The 6,296-nt window shown below is 53.9% G+C and overlaps 1 pseudogene across 1 annotated transcript; it reads left to right on the top strand.

Annotated features, from left to right (window-relative positions):
- The first annotated feature begins 267 nt into the window (after window positions 1-267).
- LOC311522610 (perforin-1 pseudogene) lies at window positions 268-3,522 on the top strand (annotated as a pseudogene). The gene is made up of 2 exons: window positions 268-797; window positions 2,400-3,522. The product of its transcript is annotated as a perforin-1 pseudogene (transcript).
- The last annotated feature ends 2,774 nt before the right edge of the window (window positions 3,523-6,296 follow it).

The raw sequence follows: 6,296 nt of genomic DNA, 5'->3' as shown, positions 1-6,296 counted from the left end.
GGGTCTGATTGGGCTGATGAAACCCTAGAAAATGACCCTCAATCGGTGGCTAAATGTAACAAAATACACCACTTTCAATGTCCACTAGGGGGCCCCAGTGGTTGACAAAAAGACAGTGGTAATTGAATGCCTCTGTCTCTGTCTCTCTCTCTCCATATAAGTAAGTTAACCTGTGGAACTGCCTGCTGCTGAATTATGATTTATTCAGGATCTCTATATGTCTCTCCCTGTAGGGGTTTCTGAGACTGACGCCCCAACACACCAGCCATGCCCAAACCTAGTGTCTTCATGTTCCTCCTCCTATTCCTCCTCCCCGTGGTCTCCCCCGAATGCCAGACGGGCACGGCTGCTGCATGCACGAATGCAACCTTCGTGCCCGGGCACAGCCTGGTGGGGGAGGGGATTGACGTGACCACACTGGGCAGGACGGGGGCCCACGTGCTGGACACCAGCCAGTGGCGCGGCCCGAATGGCACCTGCACCCTGTGCTGGAACCCGCTGCAGGGAGGCCAGTGGCAGAGGCTGCCACTGGCCGCGGTGGACTGGAGGGTCCGCGTCTCATGCCAACGAAAGCTCAGCAGCTCGGTGCAGCAGTCGGCCATGGGCATGATGGAGTCCGCCGCGTCCGTGGTGCAGAACGACTGGAAGGTGGGGCTGAAAGTGTCCATGGTGCCCATGGTTAATATCAAGATGGGGCTGGCCGGCTCACGTTCCAAACTGGCCGAATTCGTCACGCAGAAGTCGCGGAAGGACAAATATGCCTTCATAAGGCATGAGGTTTCCTGCCAATATTATGGGTAAGGACCAGCTTGGACACCTCCCAATCTGGGGATGGCTCGCCTGGTACTGAGATGCAGCTAGCTGTGGGGAGGGGCAAATGAGTAACACATGTACAGTGATGTCACACCAGCGTGGCTCAGCCTGTGCTGAGATGCAGCCACCTCTCGGGTGGGGCAGCTGGGAAACAGCTGCACAGTAGTACCACCAGCCATCCAGGGCCTTTCCCTTGTTAGGAGCTGTCTCATTCTGGGGTGCGATCCAGGCCAGTGAGGGATTGTGTCACTGCCTGACCTGTAGCCCCAAATGTTGCAAGAGGCTCTGCCTCTCTGAGTCCCTTCTCTGGATGCCCCACGAGCCAGCAGTGAGTATCTGTGTGTGAATCAGCTCTGAGACCAGCAGCCTGTGTGTTACCCCCAGCCACACGCTGGTCGATGACCCCAACACGCTTCCCATCCCAAGTGTCCCCCAAACCGTGTGCTTTGCAATCTCCATCCCTCTTGTGGCCCATTCTGAGAGATTTAAGGTTCCTTTGTTCCTTTAAAGATACAACACTCAGCAGCTTGCCGGGCTAACTGGAGTTCACATGCACTTTACATCAAACACAGTACAGGGTGGGGTTAGCAAGTTTCTGAAGTAAGGGAGAGAGGAGGGTGAGTGAGGTCAAGCGCAAGGGATAAGGACAAGAGTGATTACAAGCAAAGTGAAAAGCGCTTTCTGGTGGCTAAGATGTAACAAAACAAGGCACAACCTTTGTGCAAGGCAGTTTCCTTATCAATCTACCTTCCAGCGAGATGGTTGACCACCCCTCTGGTCGAGATCTCCCACCGAGTCCATTGTGTTTGGGTCCTTTCTCTTCTTAAGTGAACGATCATTTGGGGTCCTCAGCCCTTCCCTTGATAGCCCAGTGAACCTTTGCAATGGATTCACCTTACAGTCACCCCGCCATAGTAAAGTCCACCCAAGCTGTGAGGAAGGTGACGTGGAGTCAGCTGGCCAAGGAAAGTCCTTACTGGTTTCTTCCCCTGCTTGGGGTTCCTAAAATGCAAATCGATCTGTTTCCTGCACTCTGCTCCCCCTGCCATCTTAATGGTCCTGTTGACCCTCATTTGCAGTCCCCTTGTCTCTTACTGTGCCTTGGAGATGCCTTTCAGGGACAGAACCACAGTCCTTTGTCGAGGGTGGAGTACCTATCGCCCTGCCTGGCAGACGCACTCTGATAACAGAATTTCCCACCCGTATGCGTGTTTGGATGTGTCCTCCATACAGACGCCTCGCATTGATAGCAATGAGCAGCGTGGCATTAGCTTGCTGTTGATAAGTTTACGTGGCCCTTTTTAGATTCAGGTGACGACATGAGTGAGGTGGGGAGGCCAGCTGAGACTCACTACCAGATACCAGGGAGCCCTTGTCCTCTGGCATTGGGGTGCTGTTAGGGTCACACCTGAGCCACAGGGGTGCTGGCTGAGATCCAGCCTGAGGGCAGAGGACTGGCTGGGTCAGTGGGGTGGGGAATGGGACATGGGGTCTTTCCCCTCTAGGGTCTGCTGCTCTGATCTGAACCTGGCTAGCTATGGAGGATTTTCTAATTGTCCCATAAATTCTTTGGGTCCCTGGGGCAGGTTCCGGGTCAGTGAGAAACCTCCATTCACCAGCCATTTCACCCAGGCTGTGAAGAACCTTCCAAGCCTGTACAACAAGGCCTCTGAGCCGGAGTACCATCATCTGATTCAGACCTATGGCACCCACTATGTGTCTCAGGCATCCCTGGGGGGCCGGGTGCAGGACATGACTGCGGTGCGGGTCTGCGAGGCGGCGCTGGATGGGCTGACCGTAAATGAGATCAAGGACTGTCTGAGCACGGAGGCGGCCGTGAATATTGGGGTGGCCTCATTGCAATTCAGCTTCAGCAAGTGCAAGGCGAAGAAAAATAAGTTGAAATTCCATCAGAGCTTTCACGAGACGTACCGGGAGCGCTACGTAGAGGTGGAAGGAGGGAAGAACACGGCCGACCTGCTTTTCTCCAACAATTACGTTGGGGTCTTCTCAGATTGGATGAAAACCCTGGAGTCCCTCCCTAGCCTTCTCACTTACTCCTTGAGGCCGATCCACACCTTGTTGGGGCAGAACGACCCCAAGCGGGAGGCGCTGGGGCAGGCAGTGAGCGAGTACATCCGTGAGAGGGCCCTGCGGGAGGATTGCACCAAGAGCTGCCCAGCGGGGACCCGGCGGAGCGCCCTCGACCCCTGCTCCTGTGTCTGCCCTGGGGACAGCTCCACCAACACCATGTGCTGCTCGCAGCAACGGGGCCTGGCAAGGCTGACGGTGACTGTGGAGCGGGCAAATGGTCTGCGGGGCGACCCCATTGGTGCTACGGATGCCTACGTCAAGGTCTTCTTTGGAGGGAGGGAGATCCGGACTCGCACCATCTGGAACAACAACAATCCCGTCTGGTACAGACACATGGACTTCGGCACCATCCATGTCACCGTCGCCAGCCAGTTCCGTGTTGAGGTATGGGACAAAGACTGGAGGAGGGATGACGTGCTGGGGTCCTGCACGGTCCCGCTCACATCTGGGGGGCCCCGCCAGAGGGAGTGCTACCTGAAACGTGGCCGCATCTGGTTCCGTTACAGTCTGCCCTGTGGGCCCAACCTTCAGGGCCAGAGATGTTCTGAGTATGTTCCCCAGCCCCCCCAGCACAGCATAGTCCAAGGGAAGGGTGGCAATTGGTTAGGGAATTGAAGAGGGGCACGGGTGTGCATCGGTCAACAGTGTTCCCTGTCCCTCAAAACATTTCCTAGCTCCCACTCTGCTGATGCCACTGGGCTTCATGCTGTCATTTCTGCTCGGGAATCGGTGTCTCCTATGCCCATAACAGCCTCCTCCCTTCCATGGACCAGTCACCCTCACAACTCTCTCTGGAAAGGCATCCCACCACTAACTGCCAATTCCTGAGCCACTGAACCAGTACATACATGAACTGTCTCCAACCAACCAATCCAGCACTGTATGTATCCAGTGCATCCAAACTATCCATCAATCCATCCAACCAACCAATGTATCTATCCAGAACATCCATGAAATCTTCTCAATCAATCAGCCAAGAAATCAACCAGCTACTGTCTGTATCCAGTGCATCCAATGTATCCTTCAAACCAATTAATGTATCAAGGTCATCCTAGCAATCCATCTAATCAACTAATGTATGGATCCCCTACGTCCAACATCTCCATCCAGCCAATCAATCAACCAATCATTGTATCTAGTGCTTCCAACATATCCAAGTGTAATACTGACCGACCCGGGACATCGGCGAGTGGGACTGAACCTGGGACCTTTGGGGCTAAAGCCATGAGCCTCTGCCGCATGAGCTAAAAGCTTGCTGGCACTTAACCCAGGCTGTAAAGCAGCCAGATTTCACTCTCCCTCTAGTAGTCTCAGTGCGTCAGGGTTACATAAGCCAGCAACCAATATATGTATCCAGCGCATCTAATGCTAATATAACATTGGCAATTGGTCACATTCACAATTAACACCCAGGAGGACATGCCACAGAGCTATTGATTCAGGCGGTTAGCAGGCTCCAGGAGATGGCCCTGCATTGGGGTCACATTGGAAAGGACAAATCCCCCTAACTCTGGGTTTAAAGTGTCTTCCTGGGTCACACCTACCTGCATCTGCTGACAGCCAAGATTAATAGCTCCATGGTGCAGTTAACTGGTAAATGTGGACTGTTAGCTCTGAACCCTACTGACTGCAAGTTAAATAGCTCCAGCATGGAAAACTGCCAGGCAGCTTTGCAGCTCCACCACAAAATGATTTGCTTCTGGGAGGCTTCCAGATCTCTGGCTCTTTGCAAATGTATCTCTCTGCCTCAATAAATATTTGTGAAAGAAAGTTTGTAGCCAGGAATCCGTGTCATTCTTCTAACCCCACTGAGTTGGACCAAGATGGAGCAGATTAGAAATGAGCGCGTGCAATACGTATTTGGGGACACTAAGGAGGCACTGGGCCTGAGGGGAGAGAGGCGTGACAAGACAGGGGAGCTAGACGGCTGGATGAGTTTGCTGCAATGGGGAATCCAGTGTAATGTGGCTAATGCCAGTCAAGGGAAGTGTTTCTTTCAGGGACATAGTGGGGTGGCTAGCAAAGGTACACAAGGAGATGGACAGGTTTATTATGGGGTATTAATAGTGCACAGCTGATATTTGCAGGTTAATAATATTGCCAATGTATCCTAGAGGGGATATGCAGCTTCTTCCATCTACAGGCCATATATAGGACCAGCTCGTACAGGGGGGCGGGGATTGGGATGCATGGCAGTAGAGGGCAGTGTGCTGCAGGGAATGCCTTGGGGGGCTCAGTAGGGGGTGCTGTCCTCGGACATTAAGCACTGATCCCAACGCCCCAATGTGGCGCTAGGGGCCACTATGCTTCCAGGAGCAGGACAGGTGGTGAACGCTGATGGTTGGAAAATGGTTTACAAAGATATCGGTTGCTTCGATCTAACTTATCTTTCTCTTACTAGTGAAATCCTTGCTGTTCCTTACAAGGTTACATTTTCCGGGTACTGATTTTAACAGGATATTGGAACCCGGTGGTCACTGAAGGCAGGAGCCACGTCTCCTGTTGAACACCAGAACTACATGCCACGTCCACCCTTGAAACTTTCACTGTCAGGTCTTTTGGCAGCCGACAGGCGCTGTCTGACATTGCTGGGCTGCCTATGTCTGGGCCACCCAAGAGGCTGGGTCCTCAGCAGAGGTGGTGCATTTTGGGTAGGCTTCCTGGTGTCCCCCATGCCACCATCTGGTGTAATGCTTCCTGGGACATTTTTTCAGTGCATTGTAGGTGACCAGTTGTAGGAGTGTCAGTCTCGGAGGAAGGCCATGCCTCCTCAGTCTTGGGCCCCTGACAAGACAAGGGTTACTGGGGGAGAATTAGCCCTGGCCCCCTAGGTAGCGCTCAGAAACAACCAACCGTCAAGGGGCTCAGGCCTACAGGCAGAGCAGAGCCCCAAACAGTCTAGGGGCTCAGGCCCTCAGGCTGGGTGGAGTAATAAACAGTCTGACATACTGACTCTGGCAGACCTTAGACAAGTGCTGGCCTCTTGGCCTAAGGCGGGGAAGCTGCCACTCCAGGGGTGGGGCGGCTGCAGGGGGTAGGGGGACCCAGGCCCACCTTACTCCTACCGGGTCCCAGCCCAGGGCCCGAACAGTGGCGGATGGTTCCACCACTGGGTCAGCAGCAGGCATCCGACCATAACATGCTGAGCCCGAGCGCTGGTTAAAGCTAATCTCTCCGCTGGCCATGTAAAGTGCTTCCCCCAAAGCAGGTCTGATTGTCCAGCCGGCTCCCCGGCCCTGCTCCCTAGTCTAACCCTAACCTGACTCCATTACTCTACCCCTAAATCCTGCTCTAATGATATGCCTGCTCCCGTCCCCTAACCCTAACGTAACCCCTACGCTAACCCTAACCCTGCTCCCCTTCCAAGATCAGATCATTGAGAATGGACC

This window comes from Lepidochelys olivacea (assembly GCF_965140295.1).
Source record: "Lepidochelys olivacea isolate rLepOli2 genome assembly, chromosome: 6".
Classification (NCBI taxonomy): domain Eukaryota; kingdom Metazoa; phylum Chordata; order Testudines; family Cheloniidae; genus Lepidochelys; species Lepidochelys olivacea.
The sequence above is the reverse complement of the archived record's forward strand: the minus strand, read 5'-3'. Positions and strand labels throughout refer to the sequence as shown.